The sequence below is a fragment of the Phragmites australis genome, chromosome 3, assembly GCF_958298935.1.
Source record: "Phragmites australis chromosome 3, lpPhrAust1.1, whole genome shotgun sequence".
In the NCBI taxonomy this organism is placed as follows: Eukaryota; Viridiplantae; Streptophyta; class Magnoliopsida; order Poales; family Poaceae; genus Phragmites; species Phragmites australis.
In genome coordinates this window covers 31,897,652-31,923,621 of record NC_084923.1, presented here as the reverse complement: position 1 = coordinate 31,923,621, position 25,970 = coordinate 31,897,652, and the positions used below count along the sequence as shown (strand labels likewise).

Sequence of the window (25,970 nt, the reverse complement as noted above, 5' to 3'; positions counted from 1 at the left end):
CCAAATCAACCTCTCATTGATTCGTGTACAAGTGAAGTTATTTATTATTTGTGGATGTCATTAGTGTTAGCTTGTTTTTTCAATATAAAGATGATCTGACTAGTAATGATTGCTAAAAGGTTGCAATACTGATTATAATTCCAGTTCATTTGCATTGTTATAACAGTCTTATCAAATTTTAAGTACTTGTCACTTAGAAAACTTACGTCTAATTTGAGTCAAGAACACGCATCTGATTATCACTTCATTCTTTTTGGTTTACTTGAGAAGTGCAAGACCCTGGGAGCTACCAATAACTAGCTGTTTATCTTGACCCTTTCTTTCTCTTTACTTTGATGAAGAAGCATGGATTTGAAGGATAATTATTTGCTTCTTATCTTAAATTTTTTTTATATAGGAGTTTCATTCTCATTCAACAATTGGAGTACAATTGTGGAGGTGGCAATTACATAAAAACTGATGTGCCTGATTCAACCAAGGGCACCATTATCTGCTCCTAGAAGCTTGTTTTGCACAAAGATGAGCCGCCATTTTACAAGATCGGCGAATATACCTCAGTACAGATTAGCAACATAATGTGAATCACATTCAATTATTTTCTTCTTGTTGTGACTTGTGAGTGCTTTCCTTTGACTTAGAAACAAGGTTTTGGAAGGTACCTTTTCCTCCTCTCCCATGTTGGTACAACGTGCAACGTGGAAACGGTCTGGGCTAAAAAAGGCAAATGAACAGAAAAGAACATCGACGAAAACAACCAGTCGATGAGGACAACTGGACAAAGGCCGCCCGAAAAGGGGCAACAAAACGAGCCGAGAGGAAATCGTGGTGCGCCCAAGAAGCTTTTGCAGGCCCATGATATGTCTGTTTAAGCAATTCATGGGTTCTGCTAGTTCAGAGTCAGGCTGAAATGTATTCAATGTGGGTATTGACACGGAAAATACCGAATATTTTACATAGTAATTAATAGTTTTATATATACATAAATAGTAAACAAAGGCAAGGGATTGCAATTCTGGAAAGGACGCTTTTAGCAATAGCGTCCATAGTAGGACGCGGTCACAAACAGACCTGGATGCCGTCGAAAATGCCGTCCACCTGATGGTCCAAGCTGGACCCGAACCGGATTTCACAAACTAGACGTCCTCGACGCATCTTCTCGCCGTTAGGCCTTTAACGGCTTGTAACGACAAATGGTGTGCCAAATGAAAGGAACAAATAAACTGCACAAAGAAAAATGAAAATAACAGAAAAAGAAGAAAAAAATAAACAATATATAAAAGTTAAGGATACATCTTAAAACGGCACGTGTATGTTTTAGACTTATAACATACATACCTATTTTTTTTTAAAAAAAGATCTGAACATGAGTATTTCATTTCATTTTTGAACTTTTTTTTCATCTAAACATGTAACACTTATCTGTTACTCACTTCAATGTGTGGCAAAAAACAAAGAAAATATTTGATAAAAAATATATATTCATCTTCTCTTAAAATGCAATTATGTAAGCAACTTTGTGAAAAAATCATAGCAAATTAGAGTGGATCTATGAGCAATTTAAGAAACAGGTTAAGACAATTCAGATCAGACGTTCAACAATTTTTTTGAACAAATTAGAACAATTTAAAGATAATATCAGATCTAGCTGCTACATATTTTCAAAAAAAAAAAAGAATAATTTGTGCACAATTTGCTGCAAACAAATTTCAAAAAAGCAAATTGGTTCAAACTCGTAAGTAATTTTGTATACGTTTAAGAGCAAAATAGGTGTGCGTACCATAAGACTAAAGAATGCACATGTAGTTTTGAGATTTTATCAAAAATAAAAATAAAGAAATTAGAAAAATATAATGTCAGCCGTTGCCCATTAGCTCACCAAACAACCAGCTGCAGTACGTAGTTCCCTACAGGCTGCAGCTACTACTTGCCCTTGGGCATCCAAGTGTCAAGCCTGTCCTGCATACAAGCTAGTTTTGTTAAATCTATTCCTGGAGATATTTATATCCAAAGTTTAAAATATTGATCGTAGTAGGCATTATCAACAAAAAATCACTTGTTTCTTGATTGGAGGGAGTAGAATACACTAACACAACTTAAGACACAATTTATTTTTTATCCTTGCAAGCAGCTACTCACTGATTTAGCTAATGGAAATGATATCCTAAGAAGTTCAATGGAAATTATGTCACGTGGATGGCCCTTAAGTTGCGATTTACCTCACAGTTTTCTGGCAATTTTAGAAACAGAAGGTGAAAATAGCAGAAATAATCACACACCGCTGTAAGTGCAAGTATGCAATTAATATGATCTCCTTGTTTATAGTTGTATTCTAACATCTATCGTTGCTCATCGATAATCCTTTTCCACCACAAGCCACGTTCTTTCCAAGCATCTGTTAGTACTCAGCATGCGTTCTCAGCTGATCTCTCCCCATGCGTCAGGAATCTGTTTGTCTAAGTCAACAGCTCATGACGTGGCTCTTTTTAAGGAGATTATCCTGACTAATTCTATATATTCAGGAAGAATTCCCAGTCATGTTATGCCAACTGTAAATGGAAGGAAGGAGATTACGTTCATACGGGCAGCCGGTCAACATGCATTTTCGGTGGAAGCTTGCCACTGAAAATATTACCATTGTTGGGTAGGCATTCATGTGCTCATCCGAAAATTTCGCCCATGTATACATATAATTCTATGTCAATGAACGCTTCATTCGCAAGTTCATTTCTTTTTCATTTAAAGGTACATTCCAAAGTTGACATGGAGACGCAAATGTTGCAATGAGAACACATTATTCGCATCGCAGAATATTTTTAGAGGATATGATCAGCATGCATGAAGGTTGTTGCACGACTGTTTGAAACGCCAGCAACGACCTAATCTACAGTTGGAAATTAGCTGTTCGCCGTGTCTGCCTCCAGATAATCATGTGCATGCATGGCGTTCCCATCAAACAGGAACTCCTCCATTTTATTCTTGTGGATATCTGCAAAGGTATCCAAAACTACAGCTTTGACTAACAACTAAAATCATAATATGTTGGGCAAAACAATCTATTTATTAATAAAAGAAGGTAACAGTCACACCACGGTGGCTAGAAAAAAGAGAAATAGCCTATAATTTCTCAAAAAACCCCAAGAAAATGACCCTTAATTCCCTTCTCACGTAATTTCACCAAGACATGTGGCCCCTAATTCTCTTATTCCTAATTTGATCCTCACGTACGGGTCCCTCCTCCAGACCTCCACCCTCACCTTCTCTCTGTAAATTACTATTGGAATGGAACTAGAAGTCATAGTAGGCTATTTTAGCAACTCCTACTCCCTGAAAGAAGTGGTATTCATACTATAATTTTGCTTGGCAGAGCCTCATGTTTAAAAATTATTAGAGCTAGTCATCTATAGCTTAGAAATATTTAGAGCTAGAGTTGTGAACAGTTAGAGATTCTTTTGTTAAGACATCTTGTTCTTATTTTAAACTAAAAATAGATATTTAAATCACTTTATTTTATCCTATAAACTTCAAATCTTATATAGATCTCAGAGATGGAGCTTTGCTAAACATGATACACACATATATATATAGAGAGAGAGAGAGGAGACACCATATTATAACTAGAATTACATATTAGAATAAAGTAGAGAAATCTCCACCATACATTATGTATTGTTCCTGTGTACTACTTCGGGTTGTTCGGGCTATGTTGGAGAGTTGGAGAGGGAGAGATCCTAATCACTGATAACATTATTTGACACGTTATCAGCATGTTCTACTCGTTGTCACCATCAACTACGTCGTCTACATCCTCGTCGTCAATTAACGCCAACATGTACACATTGTTGATGGCTGCTAGCTTCCGATCTACATGGCATTGAGCTTCTGTAGCACACCCTAGGATATGTGAATTCCCGTCTCGCAGATCGTATCCTGGCCATCGAGCCAGGTATTTGCCCTAATTTTTTTAGACACAGTACATATAAGAATAGTATGTTGCTTGCATGCAAAAATACACGATGGGGCCCAGCAGCCAACACACAAAATCCTAGACACCGACTGTGCCGTCACTGCAGTACATGCACAGTGGCTTGAAGGTCACCGCCAATACATGCAGACAAGCACAAAGTCGTTGCCGCCGACATGGAAGTCGGCGAGCTCGTCGCAAAGATGATTCCGCAAATCCTGTAGTCGTCAACGTCCCAAAGTCGACGATCTCATCGTCGTCGCCATCCTGTAGCAGCGCTGTCGACCTCCTCCACGCACACTAACGAGCATGAAGCCTAATGGATCCGACGACTCGTCATCATCCTCGTGCGCACTGGTAGCTGTGCCCGTCTTCTTCCCAGCCTCCGGCCACCGAATAGGCATGGGAAACCCCCCTTCACGCTCGCCTTTGCTGTACGACACCACGCATCATCTCAATCGCGCGACTTAGCCACCGAACGATGAGGCCGCGACCGTCGACTCTCATTTTGCGCTCAAGGGCCGAAGCCCAGCCGTTGCTTCCCTTCCTTCCACGCGGCACCAGCGAGTAGCTGAGCAACATTGCCTCTTCGTCCACCCGCGGGTGCCTTGGATGGCCCCACACCACTTCGATCCCCCATTGCGCACGCCTGAATCCATGCTCGTAGCCACAGCACCCCGCTCCGATTTGACTCACGTGCCCTCCCCCCCCCCCCCCCCCCGGCGCCCACCCCGGCGCCACCTCCCCCTCCTCAGTTGTCGCAATGACCTGTGATCCCACCGCCACACTGGCGGAATCTCCATGTCGACATCACCATCGGCGGCTACACAGTACACAGGTAGCGCACCACTAGGCTGCGCCTCGCAGCTGATCTAGGCGGCATGGGCCAAATGGTGATAAGGCCAGTCCAAAACCGGCCCAACTAGGGTTAGGATTTGGCTGGCCCAATTATAAATTGGGAAGATACGGTAAAAGAAAAAGACAAGGGATGAACTAATAGTCTAGTACTAACAGGCTAACCCAATATAAAATAGGGCTAACAACTCAAATCGGGGAATAAAGGAAACAGACCGCATTACGTGAAAAAAGAATATGGGTGATGAAAACTCATCACCCAAACAAGTTATTGATGAGTTGTTATGGATGACAGATACAAACCTGTTATCAATGTGATCATAGATGACGGGTCACAACTTGACCTATATGTCACCAATGAATATCATAGATGATGGGTCGTAATAGTGACCCGTCACTTATGACTGTTAACTATGTTTCACATTTTTTAGACATGAAAAAAGTCAAAAAATATATTTTTTTTTCATCCGAGAGGCACCTTGATACAAGGCCCATCGCATATGCCCAATCCACACCATTTTCAAACATATTAGTCTTTACATTTTGTGGGACTCGAACCCGCGCCCAGCCTTGCGCGTGATTCTCTTACCACCTCGGCTATCACGTGCTTGTGATAGAAACGGATTATATCATCCTTTTAACCTTCGTTCTCGAAGGTAATAGGTGATGGGTCGTTACTTATGCAAATCATAGGTGATAGGTCACAATTATGACATATCACCAATGATGTTTTTCACGAAATGTTGAACCAGAGTGCTTTTAGTAAAAAGGGTATAACTTTTGCATACAAACTCTGATTTTGAATTTTTTGATTCTACGGACATCTAAAAAAAAGTTACATCCGTTTCTCTACCACTTTGTTGGGTTCAGAGAATTTTCAAGGCCAAAAACGGCTTTGAAGATTGACTTCTTGCCTCCGAAAGTTTCTGCACCATTTTCGAAACACGTGTTTGTGTCCATAGCCGCCACCCCTTATCAAACTTGAGCAAAATTGTACAACAATTTCTATTCTAGTGCTGCTGAGGTGAGAAAAAGTAAGAGAAAACTAAAAGAAAAATAAATTTTTTTGGCCTACTATACATATATGAGTATATGTATATGCACTTTTGCATAGAGAAAAATGTTGTGTATATATATGTTGTGTATATGTATCTACATAAATCTAAGTATATATATCTAAGGGTATATATATAGACACAATACATGAAATGATAGCTCTATGTATTGATCAAGTTAATGGTGACGGGTCAAGTTATGATCCATCACTAGTGACTAGCTATGATGACCTATTATTGATTAGTTAGTCATTGGTGACGGGTCAAGTTGTGATCCATCACCAATGACTGGCTAGGATGACCCGTCACTTTTATCATCAGTGACGAGTTATGTTATGACACGTCACTCATTTCGTGTTTCCTTTGTCTGTTTTTCATGTAATGCCGGCCTATATTCAATATGGACCCTAGTTCATCAAAAATTGGGAGAAAATCTAGAAAAATGAAAAATTCTGAAAATTTTCATAAAATCCCCTAGAATTTAGAAAATATTGAAGAGTCTCTGTATTTTTACGGAAATGACCCTGTAGTCTGCGGTACTTGCAAATTTGTCCCAGTTTTTGTGAAAATACACAAAAGCCTTGAATTTTTGCACTAAGGCCCTTACACTTTCTTGAAATTGCAAAAAACACTGAAAATAATAGTAATACCCTAAGCGTGTGTTTGGCTCGTTGGACAAAGCCATCCGGGAAAAGGCCATCCAACTTTTGTGCTATTTGATTCACTGGATGGCATGGACAGGACGCACAGGATTGGGAGCATATTCACTCAGATCCTGGATGACCCGATCCAGACCAAATCGGCCCGACAAAGCCATCCAGGTTCGTCTTCTCATATGTGCTCTCGTAGTGTGTTCGTGATTTTTATTTAAGTCTTGATTTTATTTGCAAGTACAAAAGTGCTCTAAAAATTCTAAACGTTTTCATGAGCAAACTAGAGCTCACTAGCAACTCATTTTAATTGGTTTGATAAAAAAACGTAATCCAATATTTAATTAAAATTCTTCAAAAAAACCTACTTTTGTAACTTCTAGCAAATTTTAATGTCTCAAATAAAATCCAAAAAATCTGAAAAAAGTCACTAATATTCTTCTTATATGATGTACTAATTAATAAAAATGTTTACAACCCTAGGTTATTTGGTGAAAAAATGATTTTCTTTATAATGCTCTATTTATATACATTTTATAATTTCATATAATATTCTCTTTTTAATTCAATTTACATTTAAACAAATTCAAACATGCAAAAATTCATCCAAATACTTATGGAATGCATATAAATATGAATGGATCATCCTATCCACTCTAATCCCACCAACCAAATAGAAAATTGACTCATCCTATCTACTCTAATTCCACCAACCAAACAGCAAACTGGCTCATCCAATCTATCCCAACTAAATAGGAAATTGGACCATCCCATCCAGAAAAATATGGATGACCCTATCCCATCTAACCTCGCCCTTCAACCAAACGAACCTTAGTTGAATATCGTTGACATTTCTATGCTCTTTTGAATGCATTTAATTATCACATATGATGAATCATGCCATGTAATATCAAGAATAAAATATTTAATGATTACATTAGAAACAAGGTTTAAGGCGTATGAGCTCTCTTAATTATGCAAACCTTAGACTTAGTTTCTGATAGAGCCTCATATTTCTTTTTTCCTGGCATTGTGTGAATTTTGGGATGAATGAATAATGATATTAATTTAGAAAATTAGCAATATACCTTAATTAAATCCTTAAAAATGCTAGGATGCTTTTGAGAACATTTAGATAATCACCCACTAATTTTTGCACCCTAATACTTGTTTACATGTAGTAAACTTATATGTGTATTTATTTAAATTATGTAGATATGTCTAACTTCGTGAAGAAGGAATATCTTGAACTAGCACCAGTTGATATCAAATTATTTCTTGAAACAAAAAATCTGTTGAAGACGATTGAACCTAAGCAGGGTGAACCTGAACCACCCACCAGCTACTCCTAAAGAACAGTTTGTGGCAGTACACTACATTTATTATCATTTAAGCTCAATCCTAAGGATTGAGTATTTGAATGAAAATAATCCTAAAGTCTTATGAGGACTCACTTAATAAGAGATTTAAGAACATAACCCAAGTACTGACACCCGAAGTTTAGTATGCTTTGATTAATTTGAAGTTTCAATATTATCATATTTTTTAAGGATTATGATGCTGCTCTATGTTGAATTGTAGCTAGCATGAAGCTATGTGGTCTTCTAGTCATAGAAGATGACATGATAAATAAGTCTCTGTCTACAATCAATCTTGCAGAAGATATCATAAATCAGAAGATCATGAAAAATGAATGCAAGAAGTATTCTGAACTATCAAGAGCACTTATTTTGGATCACGCAGAGACTAAACTAGATTTTTTAGGCGATGTCACTACATACAACCCAGGCTATCTCCAATGTGTTAAGTGCAGAATACTTGGCATTGGTCTCACATTTATCGAACCCCTAGAAGACTTGTGAAGCATATCACAACTACACTCAGAAGTATGAAGCTATCAGGACAGGATTGTTAGACATGGAACCTGAAGAAGAAAACATCTACTATGACAATCTTGAAGAAGATATCATTTATGAAGATAATGAAGTAATTGAGATATCTAACGATGAAGTTATTGAGATCTTTGATGATGAATAATAACCATTTTCTTGTAGAAGAACTTGAAAATGTGCACATGGAAAAAGGTATAGTCTTCCAACTTATCATTAGCTATCTAAGTAGTAATAGTAGTAGTGGTGGTGGTACATTTAGTTTTTAATTCCTGCATTGACTTAAGTGGATTGTGTAAGCTCTCTGAAGATCAAATGGTTATCTTAATATTATTACTTCAAGACTAAATTGAAGCATGTTATATTCTAAGTTGCAATGAATATTTTCTTACATGTAGTATATTTGTTAATCTTTTGTGAACTAAATATGAACTATATGATGAACATTATAAATAATTGCCTTACCTATTAGAATTAATCATTTGCAATGATATTAACCACTTAAAAAGTTTGAATTAACCAAGTAGGATGTTTAATACTCCTTTGTGCACTACTACCAAGTAGGTAGAAGGGAAATTGAATTCCCTAATAGCACATGAAAAAATGGAATATACTGGCATTAAGATTGATTTTAGATGAATCAATTTAGTCATGAAAGAAGTATACTCCTTAAAACAAGTACTGAATGCTTAAGCCCTAAAATTTGAAGTATATATTATTCTACCGTGACCACACTATTGTACACGGAATAGTATGGCAAATATATGCGTGTCATGCCAAAATCACTATATACTAGAAGTATGATTGAAATCTATGAAGCATATGAAATTATTTGTAGGTAATGCATAAAGCATACAAATGGTGTGAAAAGGGAGGGAAATTTGGGTATTATAGGCACAAGAAAATGTTGACAAAGAATATCTAATTGACGCAGCCTTCCTAAAACCTCTCCTAAGCACGCGTATGATGGCTTGAACTCCCAGTTGTGTCCCCATCTGGCCAAGTGAAGCGCCCCGGGTTATTCCCGGTGCTTAAAACCTTTATTATACCAGTCCCTGGATCAGTCGCTGGTAAATAAGAGTCTTACAGCAGATGGTATCTCAGTCATACACGTGGGGAGTGGTGATAAAGAGCCACCATCCCAGAAATACATAAAGGATTCCAGTGATCAACAGAATCCACGTTATCAGAGAGCACAATAGGAACAGCATGGGGACACGCCACCCCGCAGGTAACTCAGGTGCAGACCCGACCGAGACCTACTCATCAGCCTCACCGTCTGCCTCGGTGAAATCCGGATCGTCCTCTGAAAGCACAAGCAAGAGTGAGTACAAATGTACTCAGCAAGTCCCAACCCTTGCTCTACGGCAGGGGTATAAATACATGCATATGATATCGACAAGGATTAAGTTGTAAGGTTAATCTTTGCGGAAATGCCAAGTTTACGCATGCAAAGGTGGATTTTCCAATAAGCAATTTTAGGAAAGCATCATATCAATATTCTTAAAGGAAGGGGGTTTCGGCCGTGGTGGAAATTCACCAGGGTCTAAGTTTTAATGTTGCCAGGCATCCCATCCACGGCAACCCACGACACACTACCAGACCTATTTTTCGAAAACGGGCACACCTTGACCACACACTCACCAAGGAAACACATGCAACCCAAGCTAGTTGCTGTGACCGAACTGTAACTCGTCCATGACAATGGACATGGCTATTCGAATAGTTTAACCTCTGCAGAGTGGTACATTTTACCCACAAGCTGAGTTTGACAACATACCACCGTCGTGGCAGTGCGACTCAACAAAGCCATTACCCACCACAGCATCATCTCACTAGCCGCCTACGGGAACTGACCAGGGGTTCTTGAACTTAAACTAGGCTCCAACGGGGTCTCCAAGCCTGCATCGCTTGCACCTGCTCCGTGGTTTCCTGTTGCACACCTACCTCCAGACGATTGTAAACTAGCTAGCAGGGTTTAGGCTAAGTCTTGCCTATACAGGGTCATGTGGCTGTACTGTGAAGACTAGGTAGGATGTCACATGAACTCGGTCCTTATGCGAACTAGGGCAACATCTCCACATGGAGCCTGCCACACAGGCAGCACTCCTCACAAAGCCTGCCACACAGGTAGCACTTCAACTCCCAAGGCGTCCCCAACGGAACCCTGATTTGCCCCAGCTCTAATCGGTTCTCATTTGTTATCCTTATCCGACCAGTTATCCCATCCCACAACTCACACAACACCAAAGCACCAAGTTTCAACCATTTCGCAAAACTAATAGTGATTACACATGAAGTACCAACAAAGTATACAACCCTAAGCATACTAGTATCATGGTGAGACGAATATCCTAAGTTTATCAAGATGGTATTCAGGATAGTAAAAAATAGGTTGGCTAATCTATAGTAGGTCATAACTAGGTCAACAGTTTAAATTATACCTTTAAGTAATACTTCATGCAATGAATCTGTGGAAAATGGCTGCTACGGGTTGTGGTGGTAAAATTAGATTCAGTATGATCAAAGGGAAAACAGATTGAGACTTGCCTTCATTGAAGTCCTTGAGGGGGTCCTGCTCGAAGCCTTGTATTCCTGGCTCCTCCTTCTCCTCTAATTCCCCGGTTTCTAAAACGCGACACGCAGGCAATAATACCAACACACAAATAAATACAAATAAAATATAAATAAAATTGAAATAAATATGAGATTGGTATGAATAAATAGGATTTGAATTTAGATGAATATCGGTGGAAGAATCACGAGATCAGAGTTGAAACGGAAGAGATATGAGATTCGGAAGTTGATCAGCAAATTAATTTGGGAAAAAGAAAAAGGGGAATATTCCTCGTAAAATCTGATTTTCGGGAAATTGAGAAAAGTCACTGTTTGATACTGTTTATTGAGCTTGATACTATGCTGTGCTGGGCTCTATTGACCATTGGGCCGGCTGGCGCTGTGCGGGCCACTGGGCAGTGGCGGCCCAATGCTGGCCGGAGGCAAAACGGCGCCCAGTCGAGTGCGTACCGAGCGGTGACACCGCTTGGTCGTCGGCTTACGGCAGCGGCTTACTAGAGAACGGCCGGAACGGCGTTCCCGTCCACCATTTGTGACAGCGGTTGCACGGGAAGAGAGAGGGAAGCACGAAGATTCCATTTTGAGAGTCCTCGAGCTGCGGAGATGGCAAAGACATGCTGGCGGTGAGCTACCATTGTTGTGGACCAGTGAGCTCGTGGAGATCTCGGGAGAGAGTGTGGGAGAGGGAGATGAGCGCATGAGAGGATGGATGTAACACCCTGATTTTCAGATTTCTCAAATTTCTAAAAATTTTCAAGAGTATTGACTAGCTTCACTAGTAGTATAGGTTTAAAACCTATTTGTTTAATCAATCAATCAATATAGGTTATTATTTTCTGTGCATTGAATGCTGAGTTTTGTTAGGAGCTAGGTAAATGTATTAGAGTTCTTTTTTCTTTTCTTTCTCTTTGGTGTTTTGAGTGAAAAAGATTTTGAAAAGGTTTTTACAAAACTCAGTAGTGAATAAGTTAAGGATCTTAATGGTTGGAATTCAAAATCTTTGATTCATCATCTATTCAATACTTGATCATACATAATCCTTCTCTAGTTCAATTCAAATATTATACAAATCCTTGTTTAAAGTCAATCTCTCATCTTTCTCAAATTCTACCCAAATCTAAATTCAAATTTCTTATCTATTCCTATTCTTGTTCAACCTCATTTTTCGTTTCTCTCAAATTCACTCAAAGCTCAATTCAAATTCAAACCCTATTCAAATTTCTCTGCAAAAGTTTCTTTTCTAAACCCTAGATATACCTAAAGTGTCTTTGGGCTCAATCTTGCTCAAGTCCAAACCCTTAGCCAAGTCTTCTAGATGGCCTACCAAATGATCCACGAAATCTGTAAATTTTCGCGGTGTCCTGAACAACCTCATATTCTCATGACGTTTCAGAGTTCAAAATGGCCTCAAATGCAAATCTTGACAATACCAAAGTTGTAAGTCTCGTCGAGAGCTTTGTTTTGAACCTATGGATGTCCTCTTTTGGATAATGGAACTAGGAGTTATGGCCCCCGAAATCAGTGCTGCGCAGAAAGTCCGAGTTCAAACAGTTTATCTTGTGGCGTATTTTTGGAAATCAAGATGAGGTTACAATGACTACCAAAGTTATAGATGTTTTAGAGTACTATAATTTAGAATAAAAAAACGTCCAATTTGGAGTCCGGACAATAGAGATATCATCCTCGGAATACAGAGCTACGAAAAAGAAAATCGTAACCGACTCGAACTCGAATCCGATTCGTGTTCGGTTTGGACTCCATCTCAACCAGCCACCCCTAGCCCTATATATATGAGTTGCACGCCCTCTCCTACCTCTATTACACACTCGCAAGCCCTAGAAGTCACTGCTGCCCTGTCCGTGCGTCGTCGGAGCGCCGCCGTTCGCCGGAGCCACCGCCACCACCGCCCGTGATGCACTACGTCGTCTTCTCCGCGAATCCTCCTTCTTCCACCATCAAAGCAAGGTGAGTACCCCTTTTTCTCCTCCCTTACTACTGTTTTAGCATCATACTAAGTTCCTAGCCAAGCCCTAGCTCCGGCCAAAGCCCGATCTACGCCGCCACGGTCATCGTCGTCGCGGACAGCCGCGAGACAGCCGCGTTGTAGCCGATTGGCATCGATGTTCCCGATCAACAAAAGGTCAAATCAGCAAGCCCTTTGACCGGTGCATGCCCCATGATGTTCCCCACACCCTCACCAACTAGGTCGGCCAGTAGATTAGCCAAACTATCAAAATCAAGGTCAACATACCCGCTGTCCAGTTTCTGGACGCGTTCTGCGCGCGCACCGGTTTTGCATTCGCGTTCCCCGTCAATCCGAAAGCTGTGTGGATGCACCAACTGTGTCACAGCGTGTCCCATGGAGTCTTCTACATTACCCTAGGAGTCCATCCCCGTTTGTGCAACGACACGACAAAGACGTTATTGCGAACCACAGCATGTCGCAGCCATCACCCGTCTCATCTCTGTTGATCGTTCTTCCTCTCAGTGGATGATCTACCAAAACCCATGCCATAGCATTGTGTTCCCGGGATATATGAACATCTCTATTCAAACGGTTCCTCAAATTTCATAGCCAATCTCCTGGAACGCTAGCGTCTTCGTTCTTGAATCTGTTCACGGTCACCACCAAAGCTATAAGCAGTCATCACTGTTTTGCCACTACCTCGGATGACCCCTTCCAAAACCAACCATATCGCTAAGTTAGTCTTTCCACATTCTATGCCATGCTTCCCTCGTTTCACTAAAACACCACTGAAGCTAGCATCGATGTCCGTGGCCACGTGCCCGATCACCATCTTCGACGAAACCTGAACCACCACCGCTACATAGAGTCACCAGTAGTGTCCTTAACCTAGAAGCGCAACCTTCGGCCTTTTTGATCCATCATAGGTGGTCGAGACTAGATCTCCGCGTATCCCTTCTTTAATCCCAGATGGTACTTGCATAGCATGCCAAGTCAGCACCACATCTTTCTCCTTAGCCTAGTCAGTGAAGTCTAGTCTGCCCTACACTTCTTGAATTTTGTGCAATAATGTTGTCAAGCCTGACACAGTGATTGCGCAATAATGCTTTTTCCATAGGGAGATAGTTTCCTTTTCAGTCTAATCCATCTCCCGAAAGTTGTTCTCTTTTCATCTTAACTCTGATTTAGATGATTCTTGTGTCTAAACGTTTCTAAAATCATCCCTATCCAACCATACTATTTTTAAAGTGTTTTTGATGATGTTTGGTATGTTATTCTTAGTGTTTTCCTTTGTGTTGTTTGTCGGTAGTTCTCGCGATTAGTCGATAACGTTCCGGAGCAGTTCGAGGGACTTCAAGACCAAGATTTCGACAATACTGAGCAGCATTGGGTAAAAGGCAAGTGTCCTTGATCATATTGAACCTATGTTTTTAAATGTTTTGTTTTACAAAATTGCATGCAGTGTCAATATGATGGGTAGTTACCTATGTTAGGGTTTTCCATAGATTTTTCCTTATCATCCCTTGGAACCTAGATGGTTTATGGTTGGGTGTCCTTTGTGGGTAGATTGCTTATCCATGCTTTTGGGATGTTGAGAAGTGTCATAATCTTGATTAATGAACATATACAATATTGATGGTTAATATGTTAATGGTCTAGCAACATGGAACCTTAGGCCTTGAGTAAAGTGGTTTTGATGGTTGTCATGGTTATGATATTGGTTTAGTGTTTGCTCAAGTAACCTAAGTAAGGACCGGTTCGTGGAGCGACAACCCAAGAAGTAACGTACCAACCATGAGGTTGATATGGGTAAGGTGTGGCATACTGATTAGAGTCTATCCAGTGTGTGTTGGGTCAGCACAAAAGGGGGCTCCTGTGTAGGAGCTTAGCTTGTGTAAAGCCTGGCGGTGAAACCTAGTGGGCAGACATATACTGGATTAGTCTCTGGTTAGTGAAAAGTGTCATACAGTGATTCTTGGTGGCACACCACTGACGTGTCTTAAGTGTTTCGCGAACACGGCAACATGGAATTCACTGACTCGTGGGGAAAGCTGAACAACCTCTGCAGAGTGTAAAACTGTTATAACAGCCGTGCTCACGGATATGAGAGACTTGGATCCTCACATGATTAGTGGGTTGCGATTATGGGTTGTGGTTATGGGTTTGGTTATGGTTCTGGTACAGGGAGTACTAGATGGTTGTGGTTATGGTTCTGGTACAGGGAGTACTAGATGATTTTGGTTATAGTACAGGGAGTATTAGACGGTTATGGTGTGCAAGGTGGGGAGCCTTGTATGCTGGGTGTTGGACTGTATGGGTTACATTCACTTAATAATTTTTTTAATATTTTTGAGTCCAAATGTGTTTTTATTACTCGCATTTATGCAAATATACCATTTGTTAGCCTATTCTTGGTATAAGCTTGCATATCATTATCTTCCCCACACTTGCTGAGTGCGTCATGTGCTCATACTTGCTATTTTTCATATACCATGCGACATGTATGCTGCTGCTCAGTGAGTGAAGATGTTGAAGACTATCAAGATGAGGTTGTGACGTTCTAGGCGCGTGTCTCCCGGTCAGTTGCCTGCGGTGTTGTTGGGCACCAGTGCTTCTGTTTCGCTGCAGATATCTTCATAGAAGACAATATATGTCAATTGTTGTAAGAGTTTAACGTTTATTCTACAAAAGTATTGTTTTTATTACTTCACCTGTGACGTCCTTATGTGTGTTGAACATCCTGGGCACACTTAAGCCGCATCTGGTTTTGGCCGTTAAAACCGGGTGTGACAATGGAGGAGGTTGAAGTGGTGCTCTGTAGTAGCTCATTGGTGAGGAATTTGGCTCGGTGATGGAGATCGACGATGAGGTGGAGCTCGACTTGGCGAGGAGAGAGAGAAGCGGTGCTTGCCTCAGTGAGCTCGGTGAGCGGTGATGAGCTGCGAGGGAGCACGAGGAGGGGCTTTTATAGCTGGGTGAGGGAGAGTGGTGGAGATGGCAGTGGGGTTCGGTGGTGCTGCGTGTGCGGTACGGCATGAGGAAACGTCAATTGAAGTTATTGCCGGTGGTGTAGCATGGCAGACTTTGCACGATGCATGGAGGGAGTAGTCGCGCTCAGCAGTCGAGGCAATGACGTCTTTTCTTCGCACGCGTGCTTAGCCGACGATGCTTCTTGTGCACGGTCGTCGAGTGTGGCGGTAGTGAGATGGGAGAGACGAAGCTGGTGGTGTGAATCGGCAAATCCGACAAGGGTACGGGGCGACAGTGATAAATGCTTGGCGGATGGTGGTTGGCTGGCGGTGGTTGGCGGCGTTGCGATGGCCGGCGGCTCGGGCTAGAGTGGCTGGCGCAGCACGGCGTGTGAGGAAGAAGAAGGAGAAGGCAGTCGGGTTAGGCCGACGCGCAGAAGAGAGGTGAAGGAAATAGAGAGAGGGCCGGGAGGAGTTAGGCCAGAGGAGAAGAAGTTGGGTTAAGAGCGATTGAGCCCAAAGTGAAGGGAGGGAAAAGATTTGTAATTTATTTGGGTTTGATTTAAATTGTTTTGAACTGATTTTGAAATAATTTTGAATTCAAATTTTTGGCCGAAAAACTGGGATGTTACACCGAGTTTGCATCTCTACATGTTGATATAACTGCATGCAAGCTCATAGCTCTACATGTTGGATTGAACACCAAAATTCCACCTTGCATGCACATGTATCACTGCACCGCACTCTCGCTGAGCCCACAACCTTCTCAGCTCCCTCACGGCTGTTAGTGTAATACTTGTGGATAAAAAAGGGAGAAGATGAGTCTTAACCGAGTTGGCACAAAAACTAACTTGGCCAGGACTCCAGACTGACATCACCGTTAAATGGATCGCCTAGGACATCCTTATCCGGAACCCACTCGTATGCTGCCATCACCCGCTGCCCCAATCGTCGCCCCATGTCACTTGGCCACCTTTGTTGCCCGGCCCACATCACCCTAAGTCACTTGACCAATTTCGCCTTCTACTCATTATTGTCAGCCTTGTCGTCTCCCACATCGCGCTACCCCAACCACCGCTCTGCACCGCTCGGCTGCCACTTTGCATTGCTCTGTTGAGCTCACCGCTGCCCATGTCGCGCCATTGTCACATTGTCGCCGGAACGCTGTCAGCCGGCAGTGGCAGAGAGCAAAGTGGGCAGGTAGCCAAAGGCAATGGGCAGAGGGAAAAAAAGAAAGACAAGGAAAAAAAGAGAAAGGAGAAAGGAAAAGAATGGAAAGGAAAAAGGAAAATAAAGTAAAGAAAAAAAGGAGTAGAGATAAGAGGAAGAAGGAGAGGGAGAAGGGAAATTTTGGAATTTCACATTTTCGTCGATTTTCTCATCGAGTTAGCTTCCCTCCTGCGAAGGTAACTTCTACGTAGTCTTTAAATGCTTATCGATGAGTAGTAGACATTCATTTTTATCATTGGAATTCCAGATCGATAGTCTGTTTCATGTGCAACAAGGGTATGTATTAAGAAATTGAGAGTAATTAGTGCCAATTTTGTTTACGAGCTTAAAACAGAAGTTGTTGGGTAGATTGGGAGATTATACATATCATCAAGTTGATTGATAAACATGGGTTGAGATGTCATTGTCTCTAGAATATGTAGCTCGAGTTGGGTAGCATCGACGGTCAATTTGATGACCTTAATGATGTTGAATGAAGAGCTTGATGCTAGAGTCTTCCATAAATTCTGATAACGCCTTATATGCGGTATTTTTGGATGTAGGAAGTGTGTAATTGTTTATGTTAATGATGTGTCTTTGGCACTGAGAGTAAGCTTGTGCACGTGGTGATATCTCAGATCATGTTGAGATGAGCTCCCTCCACCGCCATCGGTAAAAGGTAAGTAACATAGGGGTGTGGCTAATGCTATATTTGTATTCATGTCTTACATCATTTTTTGTTTAATTAATATGGAGTCCAGCTTAATAAGAGGGATAACTTAGTTTACATTTGTACTCACATTTAGTACTATTTGGTGGTCAATGATTTTGCTCATAATGATGCGGTTCTGCTTGTGCTAATCTTTATCGATTCCATTATGTGTATTGTCATCATGAGGTGAAGTATGCCTATTGGTTGTTATTTTTGATTTATTTTAGAATATATGATGAACCCTCTTATTGGTATATGATGTCGTATGCATATAAGTATCATGCTGCAATCATGTCATCTCATGAGCATTGCTCATGCCATCATATGAGCATGAAATTGGTGATGATAATGGTGGTTGGAGATGTTTTTTAAAAGCTATGTTGAATCAACGCTATTTCATCAAAATTGACCTTGTCATCGTTTATATATGAATTGGTGATTATGTTGGCATCCATCTGGTGCTATTAAAAGTTGCTAAGCAAACATGTTGATTCACATGCATACATATACATTTTATATGGAGATAAAGGGTAGTAACTGCCATCGCGCTATGACTAGTACTGGTACATGGAGTTGCATGAGAGGTTGGTATTGTTCAACATTAAAATTACAAATGGAATTGCAACATGGCATTCATATATTTTCATACCGTCCAAAGAATATGAAATTATGGAGAGTTGGTATTATGATATATGGGCATTTTGGGGTATTTGTTTGGCAATTGTCATATTAGGAAGATGTGCACCCTTGTTTGGTTATGTTTTGCTTACCATTGTGAATTATCTTTGTTTTTAAGACATCATGGAAGATTGTGTTAGCATATGTATCATGTGGAAGAGTATCTTTTCATTTTCCATGTCGTAGTCTATATTTGTATACTTAAGTCATTTTGGCAAGCATAATGGACTTAGGGTTAGAAGCTGGCATGATCCACACTGTTTATAGTCTAGATCACTCTATGGACGTAGCTAAAAGTGCAGTGCTTGTTCTTGAGATAAGTTTTGGATGTAAAGGAGTTTTAATCTTGTTTGTGTTGTAAAGAGTTGTATGGCTTGGTCGAGTCATAAGGAGCCTCGCTACTGCCTATATCATGATTATGTATCATATTTTATCTTGCCTATGATGTTGTGCCAGTTATACCTCAAAAATCAGAGGAGGTGCTACCAAAATTTTGAATTTTTAGCTAAACTATGCTTTAGTTGTGGAGTAGGGCATTATAGTTAGATTCGAAGCTATATGTTCATACCTACTCCTGCTAATGTGTTGGCCTGCATGACCATGTGCCACCCCTATAACCATGTTTTCTCGCTAGCAAGCCACATCCATGTAGTGTTAGTAGAGCTATTGTCGTTGTAGCTTCTTATGCACCGCATGGATAGGAAATTGATTGGTCTCGGGCCAAGCAACCTAAAATCAAGGGGAGCAAACTAATCTAAAATTGACCCAATAGGGAACCAACCTAATTCAAAATGAGCTGGATTTTAGTAACAATTGAAACAAAATGCCTAGTTAGGCATTTTGAGAGAACTCCCTTGAATTTAGGAAATTGTGTGGATGTATAAAGTTGGTTGATAAACACTTATACTCTATAGTATTTGTGAGAGTTTAGGATTTCTAAATAAAGGCACTTGGGAACAAGGAATTAATTGCAATTAGATATTCTAATAGAATTTCCATGCATATTAATTAGATGCTGCATAATTATGAACTTGAGGTTCATAGTCCAAATTAATTTTAAGTATATGGTATGAGTTATTGGATCAATTTTTTGGGTGAAGAATAAAAGAAGCTAGACAATATAATAGTTTACATGCCACTTCTAATGAAGTCTAGCTCACTGCATATAATGAATAACCACCCAATTTAAATAAGTGCGTGAATATTTCTCACATAATTTCACTATCTTAGCATACATGAATGGACCTCCACTTGAAACTAGGGAGATATAGATCTGAATTTCTATTGATTGAATGCCCATGATAGAGGATACCTTTTGAAGTATGCTATTGAAAAAGATCTAATATTGGCATTCGGGGAGAGAGAGCCTATAATTGAAATGCCTTATATTATTTCAAGTAGGAAAATGATATTTGATTAAAGAAAAGAAAAAATCATGCTCTAAAATCTTGCTAATCATAAAGCTTAAAATGAATACCAGATAATTTTGAAATTAAAGTAAAGAGGAGTAACTTGAAGTTATAAACTAGAAGTTGAGTTTACTCGTAGTGAACTGAATGCCGAGTGTGGTATATCCCAGGGAGACATGTGGGTGTATCAGCAGGGGTAGACTTGTTGATGGTTGATCTAAAATCTATGGGGACTCTTGTATGTTCTAGATCAAGGCACACTCGTCAAAACAATCACTAAGAAACTCCTCAAATTCTCATGAAGATAACCTCACGAAGAGGCTCATCACGAAGATGAAAAAGCTAGCACATAGCTCATACATCTTTAGTGTTGGGAATGTAGAACAACCAAGTATCTTTCGTTTGGGAAAATAACGAAGATATGGTTAAGAATTGAATAATCTCAAATTGTGAGAATATTGGAGAAAATAATAGCTATCGATAACACTACCTCTATAATTACTAATGTTTCACTTATGAGAACCAGGATCTGGAAACATAGTCAATGGCAGAGTCATGTGTAGCGCTCATATCAGGTCAATGAAGAAAACAATTGAGGAATCTAGAAGTGCAAATGGTTCATAGGTCTTTGAAAGACTCGAATTCTCCATGAATAAATATTCTATTATATCTCTGGCAAATGACATGAATGAATAAATAAAGAATATGATGTTAATATGTGGAATATGAAAATCCATTTGAAGAGATCCTTGAAGGATTCACTAGTTCCTGAAGGAGTTAAAATTGCAACATATGGAAATTAAATCTCATACCAACTATTAAGAAGTCTAAGGTAGAATATATTCTTGATGGAATATTAAAAGTCTCAAGAAGAGAATCTCATAAAAGATAATATATTTTGAAGAAAAGAAAACTCATATCAATGAAGAATCGCCACCAAGACAGCTTCGCCGCCACTGTGTTCTGCAAGATTGCTTCAATCTTCATCGAGGCACAGGTAGCCAGGCAGGTACATGTCCACGTCCGTGTGATTGCACTACCACAACCCAGAGGTGCGGTAAATTGATCTTCATCTGCTTCTAGCTATGGGCCTAGTGTAGCAAAAATTGATGCTATTTGATAATTGATAGTTCAGTACACATTATGATCTCATAGTTTAATAGCCGGCATATCGACTAGTTTGTAGCAAAAGATAATACCTGATGAGGATATATAAGTTTTCTGCTAGTAATAACTTGTCTTCCAGGGAGTGCCGGGATAAAATCTGGAAACTGGGACAACCTTTCTGCTAGGAGTTCCAGCATCTGTCGAAAAAGACTTTCCTCGACATTTGTAGTCCTGGCAGATGATTGCTATGGATTGTTTGCCACTAAAAACCTTTCCCCACATAGAGATTATCCCCCTACTTAAAATAAGAGTAAGGCGTGTTCCGTCTGCCTCTCGATTCCTCCGCCCACCCACTCTGCGACCGTCCGATGCTGTGCGTTCACCTGATCGACGCCTGTGCCGCATGCTTTCTCACCTGCTGCGTCCCAGTTCCGCTCCCCTGCATCCGCTCGTCTGCCCACTTCCTTCATCCGCCCTCCCGTTAGTGTTCCGCTCCAATCCCTTCCGTGTGGATCTGTCGTTTGCTCCTCTCTCGTCCACGATTGGATCCACCCAATCCACTCCTGGCCCGATAACGCGACCTCGTTCCCTCCTCTCCCTATCCGCCTCTGCTCGGTTCTATATATACCCACCTCATTTCCTCCGCTGCTGAACCTTCCAGAATCCTCCTCCTCCTCCTCTCGTGCCACCCGACCGACGAGCGCCTCCTTCCTCCTCCGCCTCCCTGCGACCGATTCCGATGGCCATAGTCGAGACCTCTGCCGACCACGCTGCACCCCGCACGGACGAGGTCTTCGACGCTAGGGAGCGCGAGATGCGTGGTAAGGTGGAGTTCCTCTCCAAGCTCAACCCCATGGCCGAGGATTTTGTCCCACCCTCCCTTGCCTCCCCTGTCGCTAGTGCCGGCGTCGGGGCCGGGCCTAGCTTCCCCACGCTATTCTCCCTTGCCGCGTACGGGTACTACCCCGCCAACAGTGGATTCGCGGTCGCCTCGCCGGGCCACAAGTGGGACGTTGGCCTCCCCGCCGGTGGCGACGGCCCCACGTGACACGACGACACGTACGAGTAGAGCCGCGATGTCACGGGCGAACGGACCGGAAAAGATCCTGCGCTCCGCCACTCCCTACCACTCCTGACTTCTCCCTCCATCGCCTGAGGACTCCACCTCCGGACATGATGCCCGCCACCGCGTGCCCCTCTTCCTCCCTCTCCCTTCCCTCCTCGCCGCCCACCCTTTGCCCCCACACTCAACCGCCGCCTTGCGCCCGCACGCTGTGACACTCCGCCACTGCCCTCGGCACCCACCGCTCCTGCCGACGTGGTCGGCTGCATCGGCATGGGCTCATATGTCGAGTGCTTCGTCAACCCCAACCCTGACGCCAACACCAACACCACTCCCCTCCTCGCCCACTCCCTCGCCGCATCGAAGGACGAGGCGAAGAGTGAGACGACGGTCACGGGGAGGGAGCTGTGGGAGTGGGCATCCCTGGTGTCACCCTTATTCTTCTGGGGCACGGCCATGGTGGTCATGAAGGGGGTCATCCCTCTTACTGGCCCCTTCTTTGTCGCCGCGCTGCGCCTCCTCCCAGCCAGCGCACTCCTCATCTACGCCGCCTGCTTCTAGGTGCGTGGTCGTGTTCAAAGTGTAAATTCGATTACAGCTAAAAGGCACGAGCTTTAGTGTGTATGCGGTTCTTGAATCAAGCGGCATTGGTTCTTGCTTTCTCAGGGCTTTCTCACGGAGGGCTTGCAGAAGACATTGGCTGGTCTTGAGAGTGTAAGGCGAAACCCAAACCCCTGTGTTGTTCTTTAGCTCCATACTCCTTAGGCACTTCCACACTTGCCAATCTGAAATGTCCATTGCAGGTCATCATTGACTCGCAGCCATTGACGGTTGCTGTCCTCGCATCGTTGCTCTTTGGAGAGTCCACCGGTGCGGTAGGAGTTGGAGGGCTCGTGTTGGGTTGTATTGTGCTCTTGCTTCTCGAGGTTTGCCTTCTACCAATGGGTATAAGTTTTTGTATGCAATGTAGACTGTAAATAGGTTGGTAACCTGGTGTTCAAATATTAGTTATGATGGCAACCTATGTTGATGATGACATGAGTGCTATTTTCTCTACGTCAAGTGCATAACTACATTGTTTGGAAAGCAAAGATTCCTTGCAGAAAAATTTGTTCACTCATTATTAATGCAAATGTTTGGACCGAACTATTTAAATGAATTTTCTAAATCTTCTTAAAAGATGGTTCTGAATTCTTTCCTGCTATTTCTATGTAAAAGTGAATATATGGTCATCACATATCATCTGTAAAATGATGAAAAGTGGTTCCTGGTCATTTCGAATTTTATGAAACTCAGACCTGGAATACCAATTTGATGTTTCTTTTTGCACATAATTTGCTTAAGTACAAATTGTGTCTAGCACAACAATAGTTGTGTTTCAGGTTCCAGCACAGTCAGTTGAAGGAAATGACACAACAATCTGGGAAGTGGGGAATGGTGGATGTTCCTCTCAGCTCAAAGCATGGCAGTCGAAACTATTATGGTCTCCTGGGTGTCAAAGTATTCAGATCCATTTATGGTAACAAGATGGGTATCTTAGTGATAGATGAATAAACATTCATTTTATTATAGTAGAGTTTGTATCACATGCGCTAGCACGATTTCACCTTTGTTGTTGTTACGTTGAGTTAGCTTTCCTCAGGTTCTTTTTTGATGTCCATGTTTCCTGGAAGTACGAATTAGATAGTTTAATCTATGAAGCTCAATGTATAGTAGTCCTGCTTTAGTATTTACGTCGTTGTGTTGCTTTAGTTGGAGAACACAGAGTATATGCACTTTCCCTGCAATCGTGTTGAGAAAAGTACTTTAGCGTGTCTAAAGTTGCAGCCTACATAATGTCGAATTTGGGACCTACCATGCTCTGCATCCTTTTGTGTTTGATCTGGCTCAACATTAGTTGTTGTATTCGGATTTGAACACTTGACAAATAAACACAATTATATTAGTACATTGCCTTTCTACAGTCAAGATTTGTCATTTGTTGCATGGATTCAATTTTCATCCTTGATAGTTATTTTAGAAGAAAAAAATTTTAGAAGAAAAAATTTTCACATGGCAAAAACCTACACGTGTCTTGTGGTCGGTAGCTGAAAGGACTTCCTAGCGCTTTATTTTAGGAACCAGGAAATGTCTCCCGTGTGAACCAACACTGTTCCTACTGTCATCACAAGTTCAGGAACCGGCCAAGCACTGGTTTTGGCATGTCTCACCCTCTGCTGAATTTTTGGTTCTGATTTTGCAAATATTTTGAACAATTGCTACCTGTTTGACTTTGGTCTCTTTCTTAACTCGCCCTTCATTCAATCTTAGGCCGGGCCCGTTCATGTCAAGAACACTGACAATCATTCTACTGATTGGATAATAATTTATTGAACTTAACTGATATCCACACTATACTTGACAACTCTACGATAATTAGTCATAGTTATGTCTTAGTTTTCCTGGTTCTTGCCTTATTTTATTTTATTTTTGCCTACGAGTAGATAACTCAGGAATTATAATGTACTACGTCACTTTTATGTTTGTATTCATATCATATTTGACATAAAATAATTTAATATTTTTATTTGTAACCATATTGAGGGCAAAACAATTGGGACTATCGCTATGCAATATGTTGTCTTTGAACAATATAGTATTTTTAGATCACATTCTTCTTCCTTTTTTCATACTATCATAACAATAGTATTTGTAATCAAAACATGGATGCCATTGCAAAGCACGGGCACTTTACTTTCTTCTTAACTCGACTTTACATAAGTTAGCATTTTCCATAAGGTAGCTAAAACAAAATAATAAGTTTTTATGGCTTTTTTTCCTTGAGAATATGGGTTTATCAATAAGTGTCTAAGCAGTAAGTAGTACACACCTCTATAATTTTGTGTTTTGGTTTCAGATTGGTATCCGAAAAGCTTCTAAATCTTTTTAAGAAGCCTGTGTAGTTGGATTCACTAAAGAGAGTGCAACGTTGGGTGATATATGGGAGGTTGTATTAAGCAGTGATCTTCTACTGTTGTTGATATCAGATGCTGCTCATGTTTGCTTCTTTGGAGATTCATGTGCTCATATATTGCATGCTATCTACGATCGTTCTCTGATGTAGTGTCATACCTTATACTATTTAAATTATTGCTTCCCGCTTATATTTATCTTTCATTATTTTGTACAGAACTCAGATCCATGAACCAATTACATTTATGTGCTCTTATACATAATTTATTCCTAACCTGTTAGTGATATTATTTTTGTTATATTTATGTTAGAAAAGAAATCAAGAATCATGATATTATCTTAATGTTGGATCTAAACCAATTACATTTATGTGCTCTTATACATAATTTATTCCTAACCTGTTAGTGATATTATTTTTGTTATATTCATGTTAGAAAAGAAATCAAGAATCATGATATTACCTTAATGTTGGATCTTTGGCATCATAGATCACTATTTCTCTATGAATTAAGTGTTACTTTTAGCATCAATGTTTTGTTTTCTTCATGTGAAAAGTAAAACAATATTGTGTACGAGATTTATAAACCATTGCAATGTAGAGGTCCTAGATTTAGAATCTGTTGCAATGCATGGGCATTATACTATAAAGTATTAATAGCCATATCACCTTTCTCTTGTCTTATGTTATTTTGGAATCTAAAGTATTTATAGCGGTAATACTATTGTGTATTATGTTATTTTAAATATGTTTCACATGGTCAAATATATTATCTCGTGAAAATTTTTACCATCCGTTGCAACGCACGAAAATATAACTAATTATGTCAAACAATGGTACTCGAAATATTGAGTACAGTGTTAATGAAACTGTGTGCGTAATCTTGGGAGTAGTGGCCTTACGTCAAGAAGATCAAAAAA

General features: G+C 40.8%; 1 pseudogene; it reads left to right on the top strand.

The window, feature by feature from the left end:
• The first annotated feature begins 22,337 nt into the window (after positions 1-22,337).
• LOC133910655 (WAT1-related protein At3g02690, chloroplastic-like) lies at positions 22,338-23,640 on the top strand (annotated as a pseudogene).
• Positions 23,641-25,970: the final 2,330 nt, after the last annotated feature.